At 33.4% G+C, this 26233-nt stretch overlaps 1 protein-coding gene and 1 non-coding gene across 2 annotated transcripts in view; both read left to right on the plus strand.

Moving 5' to 3' along the window:
- Positions 1-26233, plus strand: part of LOC6053417 (lachesin) — a 304414-nt gene that overhangs the window by 105699 nt on the left and 172482 nt on the right. The window lies entirely within an intron of this gene.
- On the plus strand, positions 18743-18814 carry Trnap-agg. The gene has a single exon. It is a non-coding gene; the product is annotated as a tRNA-Pro (tRNA).

The following is a 26233-nucleotide window of genomic DNA, read 5'->3' on the forward strand; positions in this document are numbered from 1 at the left end:
GCGGGTGCTCCAAGGTTGACTCCATCGCCGTCTCCGTTCGCTTCATCGCCGTTGAGGTGCTCGTTGAAGTACTGCTTCCACCTGTCCAACACCTCGCTTTTGTTCACGATCAAGTTTCCCTCGTTGTCCCTGCACACGTCGGCTCGCGGCACGAAGCCTTTGCGGGACCGGTTCACCTTCTCGTAGAACTTCCGCGACTCGTTAGCTCGGAATAGCTGCTCCATTTCTGCGCAATCCCGGTCTTCCTGCTGGCGCTTCTTGAGCTTGAAGACCGCGACCTGCCGATTCCGAGCCTGCCTGTATCGTTCCACGTTCCCTCTCGTCGCCTTGTGCAGCTTCCTGTCGTAAGCTGCCTTCTTCTCGGCGGTAATCCGTTGGCACTCGTCGTCGTACCAATCATTCCGACTGACTCGGATCGCACTACCCAGTGTGGCTTCCGCTGCACTGCCGATGGCTGAGCGAATACGGCTCCAACCATCTTCGAGCGAGGCTGCGCCAAGTTCCTCCTCACCTGGCAGATTCGCTTCCAGCTGCTGCGCGTAACTGTGGGCCACATCTCCGCTCTGCAGACATGCGGTATTGAACGGAGGGGCCCGCCGGCTTCGGCGTTGGTTAAACACCGTCGACAGCTTTGAGCGCATGTCAACTCCAACTAGGTAGTGGTCCGAGTCAATATTCGCACCGCGAAAGGTGCGCACGTGCGTTACGTCCGAGAAGAATCGGCCGTCGATCAGGACGTGGTCGATTTGCGTTTTCGTCCGTTGGTCAGGTGATGTCCAGGTGGCTTTGTGGATGTCCTTGCGAGGAAAGTAGGTGCTCCTGACCACCATTCCCCGGGAGGCTGCAAAGTCGACGCAGCGTTGGCCGTTGTCATTCGTGACCGAGTGCAGGCTTTCTGGGCCTATAGTCGGCCGAAACATTTCCTCCCTTCCGAACCGAGCGTTCATGTCCCAATACTGGCGGTATTTCATTTGTTGTGCCTTGAAATTTACACGGAAGAAGTCAATTCTCGAAATCGTGAATTGTGTTTATGAATTAGAGAATCACGTAGGAATATATTTACGTTTATAGTGAAAATGCACCAAACTAATGAATAAATTTCTTCGCTGTTTTCAAATTCATGAACACAATTCATGATTACGGGAATTATTTTTTTTGTAGAGTTTTTTTACCTTTTCAAAAGTATAAAAAATCTAGAAATACTAATTAAAGGAAGTATGTTTTAATGTAATCATATTCTTCAAAACATGTAAGTTGTTCAAAATTTCGTAGATTTTTCATCTCAAAGATTTGAAATTGTTTAAAGATTTTATGAATGAACAAAAAACAACTTAAGATACAGTTTGAGCTTAGCTACTCCGAATCACTTAAATTAAAGGGGTTAATAGGGATATTTTTGTTGACTTGACGAAATTAATATTTTTGGTACACCATCGTTGCCATATTGGATTTTGTAATTCCATATCACTCTGCAGAACTTTTGTGAACATACAAAATTCTAGCATTTTAACGAAAGCATATAACTACCATCAGATATTAAATTGAAATTGCAATATTGGCTTAAAAAGTCAAGGAGCAAAAAAATAATATGTTTTCAAAAACTTCATCATTTTAATAGAAATAGACAGGCAATCAACTGAAAGCTATTGGAAATGTATTTTCCAGTGTTGAAAATTATTTCTGTAATTAAATCAGTTTAAAAAAATATAGATATTTTTTATCATGTCACCACCAAATTTTTTTTATTTGGCAAAAAATATACGTTAGAACTTGGTTTTTTTTCAGAACTGTTGATGACTAATCAACTGTCATGTTGTATAATGCATTTTACAACTTTTTTATATTATGGTGAATCCATGGATTTTAATTAAAAACCTTAAAAAAAATTGCAACGGCCTTAATGATTTAATTAAATAAATTTTATACTTAGTATAAAAAATCAAGATCATTTTTTAAATTCCAAAAAATGACTTCATACATTAAAGTCAGGTCAAAATCATTCTAATAAGAAATTGCAGGCTTGCAAAATTCTTAAAAAGTATTCCTTGAAAGTTATTCTGCAATTAAACAATTCATATAGAAAATATTTCTGATAACACATGGATTAAACCGTGTCAAACACATTGACCAAAAATTTCAAAGCAAAAAAGAAACTTCCCACAAGCTGAAACAGCTCTATTTGCCTGCTCTAAACTTTCCCAGAAAAAAGCATCAAGCGTGCGTTCTCCACCCCTCAAAATCAACCCTCGCAGCAACAACATCATAAATCGATTCAATTACACTTTTTGCCGCTCAAAACTCAAATCGAGAAAGAAAAAACTTGCTGCACAGTTGACACAGTTTGCCTAAAAACCGCAAATATGTATTTGATTTTGGAGGCCCACCACCACCGCCGTTCGATGACCACTTTCAATACCGAACGTCACACAAATATAGTGTGACCAAGGGGGAAGGCTGGCTGACCAGTCTGCTCGGTTGAATGGTTTTCCATCAGGTTTCATAAATCTAGCTGGTTGCTGTCCGAGTTGGAGGAGGTGTCAATTTTGTTTTAATTTAAATTTAAATTCTTTTTTTAAGTAAATTTTCATAACTTTATAATAATAAACTACTCGTAAATTTTTCAAAAAAAAACTTGAATTGATAATTTTGAAAATTCTTTCAACTCGGGTTAAGTGCAGCAAACACATTTTAGCGGGGTGAAAAACGCTTTTCGCGGGAAATTTTGTTTTGTGGTTTCGGGATGAACATCGCTGCACCAGAAACGTTTAGAACGGGCTGTATTCAACCGTATTGATCGACCCTTCTGGTTGATTTTTTGTCCCCCCCCCCCTAACTCAAATCGTGGAACGTGGTTGACGTTGTCACTGGTTTTGGAATTGATGTGGCAGAATGTGGCTTTGGAAATGGAACTTTGTGAGTGATTTGTTGTTTTGAACAAAGTTATTACCTTTGAGTATTTTTAAAAATATTTGTGAATAAAATTTAAATAAGATATTGTTTTTTGTCTGTTTCAATCTACTGCAAAAACATCCTGTAAAAAAAAACCTTCCTCGCTTAACCAACAAATCTCTCCCATGAATAAAGATATGATGGCAAGTCGTTAAAGGCAATGTTTGCCTCCCTCCCAGCCCACACAAGGGAACAAACTGCCGCGGCGTTGAAACGGCCTTTGACTCCATCATAATGTGCGAGGACCTGACCTGTGTTGACGCTGGTTTTTAATGTTTGCCTGAGTGAATTTTACTACAATAACCATAAGTCGCGAGGTTCTACTCTTACTTCGCCGTGGTGAGGCTTTTGAGAGGCCTAAGGACTTTGGGGTCGTTTATGGTTGACGATGAAGATGTTTTTATTTGATAGACGACTTTTGAAGACCCTCGCGAGGGTTATCTGGGATGTTCGTTGAACAATGAAAAGATGTTTGAATCGTATGAGGGACTTGAAAAGTGACTTTTCTTGGACTTAGTTTGTTTTTTTACCTTAAAATATAAAGATTAACATATATACCCTCAAAAATAAAAATAAACATGTTTAACATGGTAAACAAATAAAATATTTCAGATAAAAACATGCTAAATGTTGTAGAATTCAGTTCAGTGAAAACTATTCTTATTTAAGCGCAAATATTTTTGAAATTTCAGTTTATCCATTGCAATTAATTTGATTATATAATATAATAAATCATTTAACACCAACTGCTTTTTCATAAAAACCAATTGAATTTCTTAGATTGTGATTTTTTATTGAATGATTTTTATTCAAATCTTGTCAATAAAAATATGGTTTCAGATATAATCAAGACGATATATTTAATTTGCCGAATTTGCTTGCGATAAAAAAGATTCTTGTTTCTTTTTGCTACGCTTAAAACTACTTTTCATTGATCTCCTTCATACCCATCCAAAATAAAACACTACTTTCTCTGGTCAATTAATGTTTATAAACGCTCTCAAATTAAAATTTGTAGAACTGCACCGCTTCTAGTAATAATTAATTTCGTTTGCTTTATTTAATTTTAAAAATATATTCAACTTAAATTTACAAATTTGGCGATTCTCCACGCTCCTAAAAAGATTTTTTTTCCACGCAAACTTTGTGTGATTGAATTATAGGTTTTTTTTTACTGTTTTTATGTTCTAATTCAAGCTAAGCATCCCCAAATTAGTCTTCAGGTGGAATGTCCCGCACATTTCTGGAAATTTCTCATTTTTTTTCCTATAAAAATCATAGGAGCAGTTCTCTAGGATTTCGGTCATTCGATTTTTTTGTATTTTTTAATCCGACTGAAACTTTTTTGGTGCCTTCGCTATGCCCAAAGAAGCCATTTTGCATCATTAGTTTGTCCATATAATTTTTCATACAAATTTGGCAGCTGTCCATACAAAAATGATGTATGAAAATTCAAAAATCTGTATCTTTTGAAGGAATTTTTTGATCGATTTGGTGTCTTCGGCAAAGTTGTAGGTATGGATACGGACTACACTGGAAAAAAATTATACACGGCAAAAAAAAATTTGTGATTTTTTTATTTAACTTTTTATCACTAAAACTTGATTTACAAAAAAACACTATTTTTAATTTTTTTTATTTTTTGATATGTTTTAGAGGACATAAAATGCCAACTTTTCAGAAACTTCCAGGTTGTGCAAAAAATCATTGACCGAGTTATAAATTTTTTAATCAAAACTGATTTTTTTTCAAAAAATCGAAATTTTGGTCGTAAAAATTTTTCAACTTCATTTTTCGATGTAAAATCAAATTTGCAATCAAAAAGTACTTTAGTGAATTTTTGATAAAGTGCACCGTTTTCAAGTTATAGCCATATTTAAGTGACTTTTTTGAAAATAGTCGCAGTTTTTCATTTTTTTAAATTAGTGCACATGTTTGCCCAGTTTTGAAAAAAATATTTTTGAAAAGCTGAGAAAATTCTCTATATTTTGCTTCTTCGGTTTTTGTTGATACGACCTTTAGTTGCTGAGATATTGCAATGCAAAGGTCAAAAAACAAGAAAATTGATGTTTTCTAAGTCTCACCCAAACAACCCACCATTTTCTATCGTCAATATCTCAGTAACTAATGGTCCGATTTTCAATGTTAAAATATGAAACATTTGTGAAATTTTCCGATCTATTCGAAAAAAATATTTTCAAAATTTTCAAATCAAGACTAACATTTCAAAAAGGCCAAACGTTCAATATTACGCCGTTTTAAAATGTTAGTCTTGATTTGAAAATTTTGAAAATATATTTTTCAAAAGATCGGAAAATTTCACAAATGTTTCATATTTTAAAATTAAAAATCGGACCATTAGTTGCTGAGATATTGACGATAGAAAATGGTGGGTTGTTTGGGTGAGACTTAGAAAACATCAATTTTCCTGTTTTTAAACATGCGACTGCGACTATTTTCAAAAAAGTCACTTAAATATGGCTATAACTTGAAAAGGGTGCACTTTATCAAAATTTCTCTAAAGTACTTTTTGATTGCAAATTTGATTTTACATCGAAAAATGAAGTTGAAAAATTTTTACGACCAAAATTTCGATTTTTTTAAAAAATCAGTATTGATTAAAAAATTCATAACTCGGTCAATAATTTTTTGCACAACCTGGAAATTTCTGAAAAATTGGCATTTTATGTCCTCTAAAACATATCAAAAAATAAAAAAAATTAAAAATAGTGTTTTTTTGTAAATCAAGTTTTAGTGATAAAAAGTTAAATAAAAAAAACACCAATTTTTTTTTACCATGTATAATTTTTTTCCAGTGTAGTCCATATCCATACCTACAACTTTGCCGAAGACACCAAATCGATCAAAAAATTCCTTCAAAAGATACAGATTTTTAAATTTTCATACATCATTTTTGTATGGACAGCTGCCAAATTTGTATGAAAAATTATATGGACAAACTAATGATGCAAAATGGCTTTTTTGGGCATAGCGAAAGCACCAAAAAAGTTTCAGTCGGATTAAAAAATACAAAAATTAAAATTGAAGAAAAAAGACCGATTTCGTAGAGAATTGCTCATAGAGTAACTCTCTACGAAATCGGCCGATTTCGACCATTTTTATTTTTTGTACTTTTTGATTTGACTCAAACTTTGTGGGGGCCTTCCCTATGACCAAATAAGCTATTTTGCGTCATTGGTTCACCCATACAAGTCTCCATACAATTTTGGCTGCTGTCCATACAAAAATGGTATGTAAATATTCAAACAGCTGTAACTTTTGAGTGAATGTTCTGATCAATTTGGTGTCTTCGGCAAAGTTGTAGGTATTGTTGAGGACTTTTGAGAAAAAAATAGGCACACGGAAAAAAAATTGCAGATTTTTTAATCAACTTTTTTTTCACTAAAATTCAATTTCCCAAAATACGTATTTTGTGATTTTCGAGATTTTTTGATATGTTTTAGGGGACATAAATCCACAACTTTTGAGCTATAGTGAAACATGGTCAAAAAATCTGCCGCCGAGTTATGATTTTTTTGAAAAAAATGTGATTTTTGGAAAAAATCGAAGTTTCATGCAAAAACAAGTTTGAAATTATTTTTTAATGCAAAATTGAATTTGCAATCGAAAAGTACTTTACAGATTTTTTGATAAAGGGCTCCATTTTCAAGATATAGCCACCGAAAGTTTGATTTTTGCGAAATATTTGCAGTTTTTCGATTTTTAAAAATAGTGACCATGAGTGACCATTTCCAAAAATATTTTTTTTGAAAAGTTCAGAAAATTTGCTATAAAATTGTCAAAGAGACATTGAAGATTGGATATCGAGTTGCTGAGATAGAGCCACTTTAAGAAAAAGAAACACGAAAATTGAAATTTTCTAAATCTCACCAAAACAACCCACCATTTTCTAATGACGATATCTCAGCAACTAATGGTCCGATTTTCAATGTTAATACATGAAACATTTGTAAAATTTTCCGATCTTTTCGAAAATTCTGTTTTGATTTTTTTTAAATCAAGACTAACATTTTAAAAGGGCCAAACATTGAATATTACTCCCATTTGGCTCATAGGGAAGGCCCCCACAAAGTTTGAGCCAAATAAAAAAATACAAATTAAATCCATTTCCAGTTTTGGTAGAGAATTGCTCCATAGGATTTCATGACTTATGTATTTAAAAAAATGAGAATATCGCAAAATTCATGAATGATATCCATGTCGAAACTGAACTTTTCAAATTCATAAATAAAATCAGATAAATAATTTTTCAACATGCTTATCAAAAACTGCTCATGTTTTATAGAAATCAAAAACTAATTAAAAAATTCAAAAGTGTTTTTGAGCTGCTATTTTTTTGCCAAAAAAGTTATGAATATAATCTTAAATCAAAATATATTAATTCATAAATTTTAAATTAACTCTTAAACATAATCACAGATTTTTTCACGTTGAAAAGAATTCCAAAACTCTTGGAAAACATTTTTTTTTAAATAAATTTAGTTTCGAAAACTTGTTCGAACGAATGCAAAAAATAAATAAAAGTAAAAAAAAAACAAATTATTTTTCAAAAACCATTCAATACTGAAAAGAGTTTTAAAAATTGTCCAGAGATCTTGTGATGATGGAAAGAATGAAAAAACTAAAGATTTTTTTTGTTTGATACTCAATTTATTTTCAATGTACTGAAAAGATTGTGCAAAAACTCTCAGAATTAATTAAAATCAATTTTAAAATAGTCCAAAAAACTGTTAATGTTTGAAAATATGCAAAAAAGAAACGTTTTTTTAACCGAACAAGTCATTTTTGAAATGAAATTAAAATCAACTGCTTTTTTAACAAATTATTTTCGAATTAAACTCATGCAAAGAATTTGTCTTTTTTTTAACTGTTGAAAAAGATGTCTTTTTATGTTGAATTAACAACTGAAACAATGATTGAAAACAGTCTTGAAAGGTGGTTTTATAGTTCGAATAGTGGATGAACCAAAAACTGATAAAAACATTTGAATAACATTTATTTGTTTATAATTTTTGATAAAGGAAAAAAAAAGTTGAGAATATTTTGTATATTGTCAAGACAGTTACAACATCATTGATGTTGATGGATGTTATGAGATTGGCTTTTTCAAATCAAACATAAATTTAATAATTCAATGTTGATTTGACGTAGTCTCTCGTCAAAACAGCATTCCGGAAAAAGCATCGCAATAGACCGGAAAATGCTTCACATGTTAACACACCAGCTCATAAATGCTCACAGGCACACAAAAAAAAAGGTACCGCGCCAAAAGAGGAACGACCGCGTTGCCCCCTGAAGGCAATTTTCTTTTATTTTTTTTCTCGCTTTTGTCTACACACAATCACTCTCACACAAACGATTCCACTTACACACCAGAGCATTTTAACAGACCGACCGACCAAAGACGACGACGATGGCGACGACGATGGCGACGACGATTAGCACCGGATCACAACATGTCAATCAGTGCTGCCAGTTGGGTTGTTTTTGTAGAAAGGTGGGTGTAAGACTGGATTGCACTGAGAAAAGAGCAAACTTTAGTTTGAAATAAATTGATATTTTAATTTTCTTAAAATCAAATTATTTTTTTGAAATAAAACTTTTTTTTGCAGTAAACACCTTTTTCAGTGTCCTTCCGGAAAATCCGTCTTCTTTATTTTCTTCCCGCCGGCGGCGGCGACGGCGACGTCGTTTTTCCCCCGACGCTTTGACTTCCAGATTAGTCAGCAAATTGAGCGCAATGAAATAGATTGGGCTGGGCATCTCTCCAGAAACGAGAGGAAGACCGAAACCAGCTAATCGTTTCTTGGTGCGTGTAAAAGCTCGACTTTAGTGACAAGGGGAAAAAGGAAGCAAAAAAATCCAGATGCCAAGGTTGATTCCATATGGGAAAAAAGGGAAAACATGGTGGAAAAAAGCGTTTCCTTTTGGCTGGAGGAAATTTTTTGTTGACGCTTTTCCGGACCCGACGACGACGACGGTAAGGTGACTCGTTTGATCTCTTGGCTGTCAACGCGGGAATGTCGATGTCGGGATGGGTAAAAGGAACGGATTTTTCCGATCCCTTTGCTCCGTGGTGGAATGGATGGAAAAACACACGTGTCATCGTCACATGGGAGTGGATATCGATACGTGTAGATCTGTGCTTAAAGCTATTGAAGATTGTGCTTTGGTGTGATTTTTCAGTTAAGGTTATGTAAATCTGATTTGGTTTCGTCGATTTAATCTATAATTTTTATTTTAACATCAAATGTTTTAAGAATTTAAATTTTCATATCCGAATCCATTTTAAAAGATTTGAATATTTTTATTTATTTGATTCTTATTGGTTTCCTTGTTCTTGTTTTTTTTTTAAACAGTTTCCTACTATGGATAATTTTCAAGAAAAATTATAAGATTAGTTATGGACCAATTTGATTTCAAATTAAAATTCAAATTTATTTAAAATTCGAATATTTTTAAGAGAATAAATAAAATTAAAAAAAAAAATTGTACAAGCAAATCCGGGTAGTTGTGTGCATTTATTTTTTTCCGCTGGGTTTATGCTAACAAACTTTAATTTGTAGCTTTGTGAATGTTTAGTGTAGGTCCAGTATTTATTCATTGACAAATACAATTTTAACAAACAAGAAATTATTCAATTCAATTCAAATCGGTTTTATTTGTGAATAATCAAGTTACAATGAGTTCATTTAGGTACACAACAGAGTTTTGGTATTCCTTTCAGCTGTGTTTTACATCGTAATTCAATCGAAAAATTATTACTTATAACTATGGATTAGACACGAGTAAGAAAAAGTTTTTAAAAAACTTACAGAAAAACAAGAAATTTTAAATATTAAAAATTAAAAATTGAATAAAAATTAAATGTATGTAATTGCAGTTTTTTCTGAACTTCCATAATTTGCATATGGCTTGATTTTAAATTTTAAGCAAAAAAAAAATACTCAAGATAGGTATCATCTGTATATTGAAATTAACTTAAAAAATAAGATTATACTCAATTAATCGATGCCGCTGTATTCTCTTGTTCTTAGCTTGCTGGTTTTCCTATCTAGTTTGCATAAGAGAGCACAGAAGCATCGAAATGAATTATTTTTATTTAAAGCAAACGAATCAATTTGATATAAAGAAACTAGCTGTAAATACATTGACATTCTGTTTTTTTTTATCGATATCACATGAGTTGAATAATTTTTAATAATTTTACAGCTTTACTGCACAAAAAAAATGATGAAAAAAGTGACAGATTTGGTGTAAATAAATGATGAATTTTCATCAGTCTCTGGTGAATATTCATCAGGATCACATTTTTACCCTTTTTTTAGGTAACTCAAAAAAGAGGTAATATTCAACCTACCAAATTTTCAACATTCCAAAATTCAACTTTTTTTCGCTGTGCAGCATTTAACGTTTTACTTGTATTTTATTTTAAAAACATAGCCAATGAAAAAAAAAATTAAAGCATTGTGATTCTTAAATTTTTTATGGATGATATTTCTGTGAGGTTAAATGTAAAGAAATGAAAAAAAAAGAAACAATGATACAGTGATTGAATCCTTTTTCTGGTGATTGAATTAATAAAGTTTTATTATGAAAGGTTAAAAATTTGATGATTGAATATTGCCAATTTTTTGTGTAATTGTCCCAAAAGTAATGTGTAAATCAGCAAAACTGAACAGAAACTGATGAATACTTCAAAAGTTCCTGCCGTTTAATTACAAACTTTGTGACAACAAATATTTAATTAAACATTTGTGGAAAAAAATAATTTTAATTTGGGAAAAACTGTAAAACAAATTTGTTGAATTTAATTCACAACAAAAAGAGAATATGAGCAATTCTCGCTGAAACCGTCCCACTAGATGCACATGTTCTCAAATCGTTACGGCAATGTTCTCATTCGATTCAGTGCACCAAAAAACCATAAAAACAACCTTCGAACCAATGAAAATGTCAGCCGTTAGCCACCTGTAAATAAAAACTTGTTCTGAACAATGGATTTTTTCGAAAAAATGCCCTAATTTGAAGAAATGATATCTCCCAAAATACATTACCAAACATCAAAAACTTATATATCGTTGGAAAGGTAATCGCGAGGGCTTTCTATCGCACTTTGATAAACATTTAATAAATCATGTTTTCAAGGGTAATTTTAGGGATTTTTGGGAAACTTACTCATAATTTTGAATTTTGACCGTGTTCGCAACCACTTATCGTTACGAAACCATTTTCATTCGAAAGATTGGACGATTTTGCATAAAATTAACTTGAGAAAAGTAGTGTAATGAAATAGTTTTCGTATAGTAATTAACGGATGAAAGAAATTGGTCAAATTTCAGTTAAAAATAATCAAAGCTCAAACTTCAGAAATGAGCCTTATTTACAGGCAAAACAAAGCAGGATTGTATTTGAGCCGAATGTACAGTCATCTGAGGCAAATCTGGACATATAGGATGAATAGGGACAGCTATTTTAACTATGCTTTCATTCATCAGATCATATTTTTAATTTGTTTACGTAAAAGCATACATAAACAAACAAGTTTCTAAATTTTAATCTTTTAAGTACCCTGAAAACTAATGTCTTTACTTAGACTGTAGTCTCGATTCGCCACATTTCACTGAAGTTATATTTTATGTACAGAGTTTGTTTTAGGAAGGTCTGCTTTATCTGTAATCGTGCACATAAAAGTGCAAAGTTAAAATCAATATTTTTTTATCAAGTTAATATTTGGTGGGGCTGTTGATACCATCAAAACAAGCAAGAATCTCGATTTTCGTCCAAATCGGACTACGTTGGAATTCATTCAACTTTAATTTTAATTGCTCTAAATCAAAAAATCAAACCATCCACATTAACGACCCCCGGGTCTTTTGTGGTCTCTATTGCAAGTTTCTGCTCGAACCTAGGAGTCCGAAGGCTTGAATGGGAAGAGCACCCAAACCTCTTTTTACTCCAAGGAACCTTCCGCCCCAGTGTTTGGACTGACGACCTTTGGATTGCGAGTCCAACCGCCGCTAGCGATTCCACCGGAGTAGGCTTGGTTTGGTGTGTTGTTTGTACTTATGGCATGGAGACGACTCCTACACCTGGACGGCCTAACAACCAAGGCCGGGACCGACATTTTACTTCCTCATCCGATGGAAGGTTGTTGCAGATGGGAATCGAACCCAGAATCATACGCTTACAAAGCGGACAGCGTAACCATTCGGCCACGCACTGCCCAGTGCTCTAAATATGAAAACCAATTATAAAGTTTTCATTTGCGCAACATAAATACACTGAAAATAGTTTTACAGAAATACAGACTATACCTATTGATTCTACGTAAAATTATCTTTCTAGTGAATTCTAGCTCGACTTTGTATGGCTTGCGGTTTTAGAAACATAGCAGTTTGAAAATGAAGGTTTTTAACATTTATTGCAAAAAAGCGAAACTTTGGGGTGGTGTCAAACAAAAGGGCGTAGTCCGATTTGGACGAAAATCGAGTTTCTTGCTTGTTTTGATGGTAACAACAGCCCCACCAAATTTTAACTTGATAAATAAATATTGATTTTAACTTTGCACTTTTATGTGCACGATTACAAATAAAGCAGACCTTCCTAAAACAAACTCTGTACATAAAATATAACTTCAGTGAAATGTGGCGAATCGAGACTACAGTCTAAGTAAGGACATTAGTTTTCAGAGTACTTAAAAGCTTAAAATTTAGAAACTTGTTTGTTTATGTATGCTTTTACATAAACAAATTAAAAATATGATCTAATGAGCGAAAGCATAGTTGAAATAGCTGTCCCTATTCATCCTATATGTCCAGATTTGCCTCAGATGACTGTACATTCGGCTCAAATACAATCCTGCTTTGTTTTGCCTGTAAATAAGGCTCATTTCTGAAGTTTGAGCTTTGATTATTTTTAACTGAAATTTGACCAATTTCTTTCATCCGTTAATAACTATACGAAAACTATTTCATTACACTACTTTTCTCAAGTTAATTTTATGCAAAATCGTCCAATCTTTCGAATGAAAATGGTTTCGTAACGATAAGTGGTTGCGAACACGGTCAAAATTCAAAATTATGAGTAAGTTTCCCAAAAATCCCTAAAATTACCCTTGAAAACATGATTTATTAAATGTTTATCAAAGTGCGATAGAAAGCCCTCGCGATTACCTTTCCAACGATATATAAGTTTTTGATGTTTGGTAATGTATTTTGGGAGATATCATTTCTTCAAATTAGGGCATTTTTTCTAAAAAATCCATTGTTCAGAACAAGTTTTTATTTACAGGTGGCTAACGGCTGACATTTTCATTGGTTCGAAGGTTGTTTATATGGTTTTTTGGTGCGCCGAATCGAATGAGAACATTGCCGTAACGATTTGAGAACATGTGCATCTAGTGGGACGGTTTCAGCGAGAATTGCTCATATTCAACCTTCCAAAATTGTTACAGTATTAATTTATTTTTGAATTTTATATCCATTATTAATTCATTTACTTGGTATTTGAAGAAAAAATATCAATTAATTTTTATTTTGATGGATTTTACACTGAATAGTGTTCTATAAATAAAAATAAAGATATTTGGATTATCTCTAAAAGTCAAGAGTCAAAATTGTTAGTGTATTGCTATTAAATTAAAAAAACAACATTTTCATAAAAAGTAGCATCTGTAGGTAGAGTAAATCCAGATTCACTGTAGATGAGGATTGAAATTTCTGAGGTTCAGATATTGATATTTTTTTTGAGGAAAGGAATACCAGAATTAGAATTTGAGACAGTTAAAAATTTTACGAAAATTAAAAGTGAACAATTTATAGTAAATTTCAAGCAAAGCTAGAAATTAAATAGTTGTATTTTTTTTTCATTTATATCCTTGACTATGTTTTGACTTCCACCAGGTTAAGGGGGCGATAATCAATTTTGTCATGTTCCAGTTTCTTGAATATTTTAAATATGTAAATATTGAGCCCTCTTTTGCTTGATTTTAAATCAAAATAATAATTAATATGTTTATGCTAAAATTATACAAAAACGAAATCTGGTTTTTCCTATACTGTTTTAAAGATCAGATCAATATTGTTATTCGCAGCTCTTTTCCCCTCAAAATTCCAATCAAAAATCATTCCTCCTCATATCGTGTCAACGACCACCTGAATCTATCAAGCCTAACGATATCATCAAAAAGCCCTCCTTCTCACCGAAAAAAAGGAGCATCACCTTGCTTGCAACGGCGGCGGCGGTGTGATCCTTGTACAATACCGCAGACTTGTTTGCAAGAGCTGTTCAGGAGTTGAGACCTGCGGTGGCCATAAGTGGCATCATAGACATGCTTGCTCAGGGAGAAGAAAAAAGCACACACAAAAAAATACCAGTAAATCCCGGCTTATGAATGTCAACCGATTCTTCAACGGGGCTGCTCGTTGTTCTAGTCCTGGATTGCCATCGTTGGCGTGCTTTCATGCTGTATAGATCCGCCTTTATTGTTTGACTCTTGGCTGCCGCGGTTGAGGCTTGATAGGGCACACGATGAGACGGAAAAGAATTTCGTTTGATGTTGCCGTAGGGATGGCCAAAATTTCAAAATATAAAATTTTTGACGAAACTCTTAATTTTTTAAAATTTGAAGATAAACATTCAACGAATTAAAAAAAAAAATAAACTAGAACTGACATCTCCACTCCAATCCCACCGCGAAAACGCTAAACTATCACCTTCCGTTCCTGCACCTGTGCCGACCCAGTCGGAAAGACATCCAAAAGGCGCGCTCACAATCGCTGCGCTGCTTGAGCTTTCAAGAGTCCCCCTGCTTGAAGGCTCTTCGCCTTCTGTCGCTGTTGTTGTTGATCCTTCGTCCTCATCGTTTCACACGCCAGTGGGCCATAAATCTGCAGACAGCGAACAATCACACACAGTGTTGCAAATGAGTGATAAAAAAGCTATCAATAGATTATCTCTGCACCAAAAATATCCAAGAGTATAGCGGCCGTCACTATAGCTTGTGAGATCTCTTCTTGTGTCTCGTGATTCCCAGCGATGTCATTCTCTCTCTATCACTCTTCCCCTTTTCCTCGACTGTGCGCTCTCACCGCTGAGTCTCTCAATCTCTCCGAAAACTGCAATGAGAGAACGCGAGATGGCGATTAGGAGCCGGCCACGCATGACGTCCCGTTAAACTGCCTTTGCGAAATTGGTTTTGTGGCGGCTTTTGTGGTTAAACGCTGTTGCGGTAGGATGATCGTGAAAGCGGGAATGAGAGAGAAAAGGAAAATGTCAATCGCGAGTGGGTAAACACGAAAACATGTTCGGCTATGTTCGGCGATGAGAGTTTCAATGAAGAGAGAAGAGCAGTTGTATTTGGGGCATGAATATTCAGGCGGGATAATTGTAGTTGCTGAGAGCTGATATTTTGATATTTTAACAACCCTGATCACACACATACACACCACAACAAGGCTAAGCCAGGTGAAGTGAAGGATATGTTTTCGTGACGAAACGATTCAGAAACGGAAAAAGGAGCAAATCAGACCCCTCCGGAATGGGGACTTCTCTCCATATCTTTTCCAAAAAAGTATCAAAAGTGGAATTCTTTGTGAAAATAAAGATGTTTTTTTTATTTGACATTAAAAACTAAAACTAAAAACTAAAAACTAAAAACTAAAAACTAAAAACTAAAAACTAAAAACTAAAAACTAAAAACTAAAAACTAAAAACTAAAAACTAAAAACTAAAAACTAAAAACTAAAAACTAAAAACTAAAAACTAAAAACTAAAAACTAAAAACTAAAAACTAAAAACTAAAAACTAAAAACTAAAAACTAAAACTAAAAACTAAAAACTAAAAACTAAAAACTAAAAACTAAAAACTAAAAACTAAAAACTAAAAACTAAAAACTAAAAACTAAAAACTAAAACTAAAAACTAAAAACTAAAAACTAAAAACTAAAAACTAAAAACTAAAAACTAAAAACTAAAAACTAAAAACTAAAAACTAAAAACTAAAACTAAAAACTAAAAACTAAAAACTAAAACATAAAACATAAAACATAAAACATAAAACATAAAACATAAAACATAAAACATAAAACATAAAACATAAAACATAAAACATAAAACATAAAACATAAAACATAAAACATAAAACATAAAACATAAAACATAAAACATAAAACATAAAACATAAAACATAAAACATAAAACATAAAACATAAACATAAACATAAAACATAAAACATAAAACATAAAACATAAAACATAAAACATAAAACATAAAACATAAAACATAAACATAAAACATAAAACATAAAACATAAAACATAAAACATAAAACATAAAACATAAAACATAAAACATAAAACATAAAACATAAAACATAAAACATAAAACATAAAACATAAAACATAAAACATAAAACATAAAACATAAAACATAAAACATAAAACATAAAACATAAAACATAAAACATAAAACATAAAACATAAAACATAAAACATAAAACATAAAACATAAAACATAAAACATAAAACATGTTTTTGTTTTTGTTTTTGTTTTTGTTTTTGTTTTTGTTTTTGTTTTTGTTTTTGTTTTTGTTTTTGTTTTTGTTTTTGTTTTTGTTTTTGTTTTTGTTTTTGTTTTTGTTTTTGTTTTTGTTTTTGTTTTTGTTTTTGTTTTTGTTTTTGTTTTTGTTTTTGTTTTTGTTTTTGTTTTTGTTTTTGTTTTTGTTTTTGTTTTTGTTTTTGTTTTTGTTTTTGTTTTTGTTTTTGTTTTTGTTTTTGTTTTTGTTTTTTTTTGTTAAATATTAATAAAATGTGTGTGTGTTTTTTTCAATTTTTTTTTTCAATGCCAATTTTCCAAAGACCTTCTTAAAGTACATGTCAGTCTCCCCCATCCCAACGCCCTCAGGGTTGACAGCCAAAACAAGCGAAACAAAACAACAAGAGGGCACAAAAGAGGCAGAGCGCACACAAGAAATCACTAGGTAAACACACTAAAGGTATCACTTTGATATGATAATTTATTCAGTTATTCCCATTCCCGCGTACGGAGTCACACAAAGGTTGATTGTATGTCAGAGAGAACGAGAGTGAGGGTTTATTTATGTATTTATTCCGAGCAGCTCCGCAGGGTGGCGGAAAAGCTCGGTCGGGAAAATCGAAAATACACAAACACACACACACGTGATGGTGGTGGTTGGTCGCAGTGACTTGGTAGAACTTCTTGACGGTCAAGCCCCGGAGTCCAGGAAATTATACATTGTTTCTCGTTGAATTGATGAGGTCGAACCGAACACGAGTCAAACGTCAGGCCCAATTCATTGGCCGGTTGGACCGGCCGGGTGGTCCACGTGTCACGTGTGGGCGCCCATTTCTCATCCGATTTTATGCGATCTGGATGGGCCGTTTCCGTGCGAGGATTTGAATGGAGTTGTGGACCGAACGTCGCAGAGCGGTGAACATCGCCGCTTCCGTTAGCATTTCCGTAATAAATTAGCTAGAGTTACAGTTTTACGATGGTTCAGCCCTAATGAAGCGCATAATTTGAATGACGTTTGAGCGGTTTGAATGTGGCGTCTTTTGTATTAAGATTTCTAGCGTTTTTCAGTTCATCTATAAATTTATTATTCAAATTTCAAGAATTTTGGATTTTTCGTTTGAATTTTAGATTAAACTGAAATATTAGCGTCCAAAAAGCGTTCCAAAACCCCAAAACTTCCCACTTCTAAACGCAATCAACTGTCCTTTCTCACGCTTCACCGGTTAACCCAAACGAGCAATTTTTCAATCCAACAACTGCTCACTTTTCAACGCCACACCGCACCGCCCAAACTGCCAAGTGTGCTCCGACGATTTGGACCACGCCGTAGCCAACCCGGTCAACCTATCAAGATTTCCGTAAATTGCATCCGGCCTCCCTCACCTGAAGTAGATTCTCCAATTTGGGAATCGTGTTGAAAATGTTTGTTGGACATGCAGCGCCGGTCCAATTGCTGACCTTATGCTCTCTCTCTCTCTCTTTGGGTTGGTGCTTTTTTGGGGTGGCACCAGCAGCAGGGTGGCCAAATTGCAGTTCCAGCGGACGAGGACCTTCTGCAGGTTGCAGGTTTGTGGTCACCTGCACTGCATTGCACTCCCAAATTTGGAACAGGTTGACTAACCAGCACCGGATGTCGCTGAATAACCGTACATTTAGTAAAATTTAGAATTGTCGAATTTCGTGAAGATTTCAACTTATATTTCAACAATTAAATTTTCATAGAATCTCAAAGATTGCAACCAAAGTAACCCCACCCCACGGTGACCAGCGCTTACCCAGCGTCACAATTCACGGTTGCAGCAGATTTGAAAAACGGATCCTTCCCGTTAGCTGGCCGGGGTTGGTCACGGTTGCCGCATCAGAACCCGCCACCAAAAAGACATATTATTTGGCCGAAACCCCGCTCCCCTCCTACGAGGTTCCGCTTTCCGTGGGATGCGATGTTATCGGTGAGAAAATTATATATTTTCACCAAATTATTACCATTGCGGAAGAGGGAAAATGTGTGGGTTGCTGGGTCTCTTGCTAACCAGGTGGAAAATCACGTGGGTGAAGGTGCCATTTTGGAGTGGACAGCTGAGTGAGAAAAATTAGGTTCTAGGGCAGTGGTTCTCAGCCAGCTGAACCTTGAGGGACATTTTGTAAATTTACCGTAGTGCCGTAGCTTATTGTTGTTGTTGTTTATTGATTAACATACTTTTTACTCGATGTTTTTTCATATAAAATTCAACACAAGGGCTCGTTGGTCTAGGGGTATGATTTTCGCTTAGGGTGCGAGAGGTCCCGGGTTCAAATCCCGGACGAGCCCGCTTGATTTTTTTTGAAGCGATCATTCCATATGCATTTTCATCGATTTCGAGTTATTGATGCAGTTTGGTTCAAAATTGTGTGCTCTTTCGAAAGAGCCTATAACATCCAGTACTTTGTTCTAGAAATCAGGAGGAAATCCAGTTTTTTTCGCGAAAACTTAACACGTAGCCTTATGTATGGGACAAACTTCAAATGCGTTTTTCTCAGCTTGCTGTTTTTGCATATGGGACATTTATGCGAACATGGGCAGTATAAACCCATAAACTACTCTAAAATGATTTAGAATTTTAAAATCCAATATGGCGGCCAAAATGGCGGTGAAAAGAATTTGATTTTTTTTTCAAATTTAAAAGGCATTCAAATATTCAAATATGAGTAAAATGAGCTCGTAGAAATAGAATTTGTTGTTATACACAAAAAAAAATATTGGTCATGATTAGATTATCCGAAGTACCATACAAACCTTCAGATAATCGAACTTCGGATAATTGAGTCTCGAGTGTACTTCGAAAAACGAGTGTTTTAATTTTCAACAAGATAAATGGGGAAAAATTACCTCATATTTAAAATTCGACTTTTCACACAAAAATAATTAATAGTACAAAATTACCAATTTTGAATAACAACAGTTTTGGATTGTTTAAGATGACAAAATATAAAACCTTTAAACTATGAAAATAGCTGGTCATAATTAATATGGCAGTGATACCAATTCATTAAAAAAAAACCCGCAAATGTTTTTTCTTTGATTTTAGATATAAAATCATATTCGTTTACAAAACCTTCTTTACATAAAATTTGATATCGTGCAATGTTTTCTGTACTCTTCAGATCAAAACAATGAATTTTGTTCATCGAAATTACTTCATAGAGTTTTGGAGTTCATGGCAAATATTTGTTTTTTCATTCACCGCTTGTTACAGAAGGTTATTTTAAAGTTTTTTTTTAAACATAAAAATGTGGAAAATTTGGTCAAAGAACGTATTGAGGTCGATTTTAAATGTATACCCGCATAAACGAGAACCTTAAAAAAACTTTTTGTTAAATGGTTTACTCACCATTTCAGAGATCGTAACCACTATTTGAAAAATGGTAGGAAAACCTTTAAAATACCATATCGGAAATGGTACCCTACCATTTTTCATAAAGTTCGACCATCTGAGATGAGGGTGGTTAGCAACGGTAACCTTAAAAATCTCCGAACAACGTTTCGTCAGATTACCATTTGTGTAATGGTAAAAATAAAGTTAATTTTCGCGTGGAAGCGACCTTTTTCCTCCGGTTTTTACTGTTTCAGAAACTGTTTTTAAATGGTATTTTAAGGTTTTTCTTACAATTTTTAACCTTGCTTCTACTGTTTTACAAATGGTTCGTAAATGGTTTTTTAGGGTTTTTCTTGCTATCCCGCATAAAAAAGTACCATATAAAAACTTTTTTTCATATGGTAATTGAACTTTAAACTATATTGTTACTACCATTTCCAAAAATGTTTGACTACTATTTTAAAAATGGTAATTATATGGTTGGCATGAATTTTTACTATCTCACAAATGGTTTAACCATCTGGCATAAGGGTGTTTAGCAATGCCCCGGATAAAAAATTACCATTTGATGACCATATTGGATCATACAATGACACTTTGAGAAATGGTAACTATTTGTGAAATCGTTTTTTCAATTTCCCAAAATTAAAATTTAACTATATTAAACTATTTGTGAACTGTTTGATTTAAGGTTACTTTTTGCCAAATAGTACTTAAACCATTTATTTACCATACAACAAACAGTTTTTTGACGAAAATAGTACTGAGTTTTTTAAGGTTACCATTGCTAACCACCCTTATGCCAGATGGTTAAACCATTTGTGAGATAGTAAAAATTCATGCCAACCATATAATTACCATTTTTAAAATAGTAGTCAAACATTTTTGGAAATGGTAGTAACAATATAGTTTAAAGTTCAATTACCATATGAAAAAAAGTTTTTATATGGTACTTTTTTATGCGGGTGGTAACCTTAAAAAACTCAGTACTATTTTCGTCAAAAAACTGTTTGTTGTATAGTAAATAAATGGTTTAAGTACTATTTGGCAAAAAGTAACCTTAAATCAAACAGTTCACAAATAGTTTAATATAGTTAAATTTTAATTTTGGGAAATTGAAAAAAACGATTTCACAAATAGTTACCATTTCTCAAAGTGTCATTGTATGATCCAATATGGTCATCAAATGGTAATTTTTTATCCGGGATTTTTACCGAGCGCTACTATTTTAGAAATAGTTTTCACATGGTTATTTAAGGTTAATTCTAGAATTTTCTCCCAGTTCCACTATTTGAGAAATAGTTTTCAAATGGTTTTTAATAGTTTTCTAGCATTTTTTACCTACCTAATTTTCACAGAATTGTTCACTTTTTGACGGATGGTTCACAACAATAATATTAAAACTTGTTTGGCTTTAATTCTAGTTGATTGCCGATTCTGTTCGGTTGATCATACTGCCAAAGTCGTCCAAACCTGAAAAAATAAGAAAAAAAAAATCACAAAGTATCGAGTAGAATGCAACATTCAATTATGTGTACTTATCTGATGATTCAAATGATTTCCTTGATTAATGCCAATCGTGCGTTCGCTTCGATTTTGTTTTGTCGGTCGGCTGCCGCCGAATCCTCCAGCACCAGCTGTTCCGTTGTTTTAAGTTCTCCACGGCGCTGAAATGATCAACAAGAAAAATGTAAACAAAGTATCTGGTAAATCAACTGATTTGTTTGAAAATTATACCTGCGCACAAAACGTAGACAACAACCAGCCGCACAAACGTTTCACTTCAGACTGTTTTTGTCTGCAACGAGTGCAGGTAACAAGCATAGCGAGAGAAGAGAAACGAGAGAGCGCACAAAGCAGAGTAATGATACTCTGCCTGGCGCGCTCTTTCGTTTCTCTTCTCTCGCTACGCTCGTTACCTGCTCTCGTTAATATGCCGTAAATCCAAAATTATCAACTGTTGAAAAATGATTCGCTCATACAATTGAAATAAAGTAACAATTATCAAAAACATGATATGCTTAAAATTGAATCGTCAACGAAACTCAAAGGAATTGTAGCGCATCAAAAGGAACCGACATTTTCGAGCCTTTTTGTTCTTGAGCTCCTCAGTTTGTTTTCTCTTTTTGTTGGTTTAGATTCTGTCAATTAAAATTGGTAAACTTCGGATTGGCTTTCTTTGGCAGCTCAAATGTGGGTAAAATCCAGAGCCAAATAAGCCAAATGATGTCCACATAACTTGGTACTACTGGTGCAGCTGCACGACGAACACTTCACCGTAAAGTGAATGCCTTTACCATATGGTTCACAAACTCTCCGCCAAAATTGTCATGCTTCGCTTTTATCAGCCCCACCATCGTTGAGTAGATCGTACACTTTTCCGGCAACTTAGTCAGACAAAATCTTGTTCCGGAAGTTGCCCAAATCCGACTCCAGCACAAACCCAACCCCTTATGAAGCTACAGACAAAACAGTTTGATTCTTTCATTTGAAAACAAAACTTTGTCAAATTTGGTAAACGCTTTTTGCAAATTCTAACTATTTTTCAAATGGGTATTTAATGTTTCTATATGGTAATCGTGAATCAATATGAACCATTTGAACTTAAAAATCACCTTATGATTTAGGGTAACCATTTGAGTAAACATCCTCAAATAGTTTTTTAAAGTCATCAAGAAAATAGTTGACCATTACAAACATTCAAATAACTCTATTACTAATGGTAACCATTTGACAAATAGTTATCAAGGTCCGCCAAATAACATTATTACAAATGGTGACCATAACTCATAAGGTTGTTTTAAGGTCCTCACTAGAATTCATATAGTTTTCGTTTATCCGGGTAGTCATTTAATATTCATTTTTGTTAAATACGTTTTAACTTGTAAATTTTGTTTTAGGTTTAGGATTTTTTTGGCAGATTTTGTTAAAAGATGTTGAATATTTGAGCAAATTTTGGTGAGATATAGCCTCCCAATGAAATCAAACAGGAAAAAAAAGTGATATAAAGTAAAAGTAAAAAAAACTCAGTTCTTTGGAAAAAAATATTTTTAACTCAACCTTAACAATTTAAAATGATTTATGACACTTATTTTTAACTATCAGCCATTCCACGTCAAACAGGAAGTCTCGAAATAAAAAGTGCTCCGATTTGGCTCAAATTTGGAGTGGAGGTTCTTTGGCCCAAATAATTAGATCCGTATTTTTTTGTTTGGCGATTAGGGTGGTCCTATCCGAAATAGGGTGGTCATAAAATTTTGTTTTTCTTCGATTTTCGCAAAAACCACATTTTTCAAAAAATCATATCTTCGGAACCGCTGAACCATTTTTGGAGCGCCACAATTCAAAAGAAAGGTTATTAGTTGGGCTTTTTAAGAAAAATATGTTGAGGTCCAAAAAAACTAGTTTAATATTCGAAAAGGTCCTATGAAAATTTCATTTGCCGATTTCAAGGTCTCGGGACCAAAGAGACCATGTCTGAAAATATTTTTCCCTGATTCCTTGTAATATTTTACATAATATATCATAAAATTGCAAATATCCATTAACACGTTTCGGAGATATGATTATTTTTAACATAAAAACTGGGTTTTTCGACGCGCCGCGCGCAAAAACGGGAAAATGGGATTTTTTAAATGTGCTATTTGCGAAAATCGACGAAAAACGCAATTTTATGGACCACCCTATTTCGGATAGTACCACCCTAATCGTCAAACAAAAAAAATACGGGTCTAATTATTTGGGCCAAAAAACCCCCACTCCAAATTTGAGCCAAATCGGAGCACTTTTGATTTGGGGACTTCCTGTTTGACGTGGAATGGCTGTATATCGAATGTTAAGGTTGACTTAAAGTGTGTGAAGATATATTTTTCGAAGGAAAGTAAAATTTTACGTTAGGCTCTTTTTATGATATTGAAATTCGAACGCATATTTGCTATGTTTGTAAAATTCAGTTAGGCTGGTACAAATATTTTTAAAAGTTTTTGTCACCACCCCCTCAAAATTGGCCCGAAAAATCAGGGGGCAAAAAAAATATTTTTACAATAAACTTCAAAATTTCAATGAAAATTCAAGTGCAACCAGTTGAAATCAAACTAAAATACATTCTCCTGCGTTTAAAATCATTTTTGGGTTTATTAAAAAATCTTAAGATTTTTTGAAAATTTTCGATGCAAAATCTTTTTTTCGATAATTTTTTTGTTTTTGTCAGATTTTAGATTTTTCGAAAACTTATGATTGCAAAACAACTGAACTAGTGTAAAATGCATTTTAAAACACTTTTTTCATTTAAATGTGAAGACTATGGCTTGTTATTTAAATTTTTATATTTTTATATTTTTTTGCCCCTTGGGGCCTTAACCTCGGCCAGGGCCGACGGACAAATACTTTTTTAAATATTCGCATCGGCCTTATGTATTTTTTGATTGCAATTTAAATTTTACATCTTAATAAAAAATCAAAATACATTTCGAATTTTAAAATATTTTTCAAAAACATTTTTTTTGATTTCTACGCAGTATAAGGATTTTAAATAAACTTATATTAGTAAAGCTCAAAAGATATTAGTTTTCGTCATATTAAACAAGACCAAAAATTAGATTTTTCAAAACTGGTAATTTTTTGTTTGAAAAATTGTGCAATCGTTTTTAGAGTAAATATTTCTTTTCTAAATATCTGCAACTTTTCCGATGACACCGAGTTAATATAAAGATCCGTACTTTAAGATACATTTTAAGAAAAAAAATTTAGAATTTTTAACAGCCTTTTGTATGGACAGCTGCCAAAATTGTATCTCGAGTTTTTTTTGAAAAGGTCCTAAAAACAAAATTTTAAATTTTTGCTTTTTGGGTGTTTTTAGAACCGTCTTGAGTCAGGGGTGTTAAAAAACATCCAAAAAGCAAAAAGTGAAAATTTTGTTTATAGGACCTTTTCAAAAAAAACTCGAGGTATGGAGAATTGTTTTCTTTCATCATAGGAATTGGTTTCAATGTTCAAAGTTTTATTTAAATCAAACAAATACAAAAATTTCGTTCTTATCTCTGTTTTGAATCTTTTATGACTTTTTTAAGTTTCTTGAATAATGTTTGCTAAGCTCGGAAAAAGAAAATTTTCAGAAATTATTGGATTATTCGCCAATTTAATGTTACTGTGAAATGGCGAGGTATCCAATAATTTATGAAAAAAAGTGTTGCTTATCTAGGGTCTCAAAATTAAAATTAGATAAATACTTCAAAAAGCCATAATAGATCAAACTGTATCAGAATTAATAAAAAAAAACATTTTAAAGTTTACATTGAACAAAAATTTAAGAAGGATTTTTTTTCTTCAATATTTCACTCTCCAAATACTGCCAAGAATACGCTGATCTTCACTCTTCCTCCAACTTCGCTCAAATTAATCGTGTGGCTACGTTCTTCATTAACTCGGTGAGCCCAGAAATTAAAAATAAAAAGTGAGCTCAAGAAACTACCTGTCCCATGTAGACACTAAGCAGCCCTCTCTCTCTCTGCTGGACTTACTACGGAGACGACCCCACGCCGGATCCGACCGTAATTCATTATTTACGTTAAATTGTACTACTGAATAAATTAGCTCACTCCCCGGCAGGCTTCCGGGTTGACTCACCGCTTCTTGGTTTGTAAAACACTGAAAAGTTTTAAAAACAAAAAAAAATTATTACAGTTTTTCTTACCATTGTGAGACAAATGTCTGAAAAAGGAAATTAGGAAAATTAAGTTTCCGTTATTTAATTTTTTTTTTTCTAATTAAAGTATCAAATCCACTCACTATCAATGTTGAGTCTTTCTTATTTTTTTTTCAATGAATCGGCTTTTCTTGAAACAAATTAAAAATGGTTTTAATTTTTTTTTCGTTTTTTAGCATTTGCGTTAAAATTAAAAAAAAATATAAAATTAGTAAAACCTTCTTCCCTAATCCAAACGTAAAAAAATCACAGCAAAGTAAATGAAGCCGCTGTGGCGGTCGGGTGAAAATTAATGAATATTCTACAACCGAGAAGATGCAGAAGCTCCAAGCAAAAAAGCACAAGCTGGAAATAAAGAAATTCGGGGTGGGAAGCTTTACTGCAGCGGCAAACTTTGGTCGTTCCGGAAAACGGCCAGGGCGTGGTGGCGATGGCTTTTTTATTCACTTTCTTCCGAGAGGGCGAAGGGGAGGGAGTTGAGTTGATGAAATAAAGGGGGGGCGAGCGCACTTGAAAGAGGCGAATGGCAAGCAAAAATCATAAGCATAAAAAGTACATGAATATAAATCCATTAAAAGAATTCATTAAGGGTAAAAGTTTTGCCTGGTGAAGGGGGAGGAAAACGGGAGGGAAAACATGAAAAGGGAGTAATGAGGAAAAGGTGAGTGAC

Source organism: Culex quinquefasciatus, chromosome 2 (assembly GCF_015732765.1).
Source record: "Culex quinquefasciatus strain JHB chromosome 2, VPISU_Cqui_1.0_pri_paternal, whole genome shotgun sequence".
Taxonomy (NCBI): domain Eukaryota; kingdom Metazoa; phylum Arthropoda; class Insecta; order Diptera; family Culicidae; genus Culex; species Culex quinquefasciatus.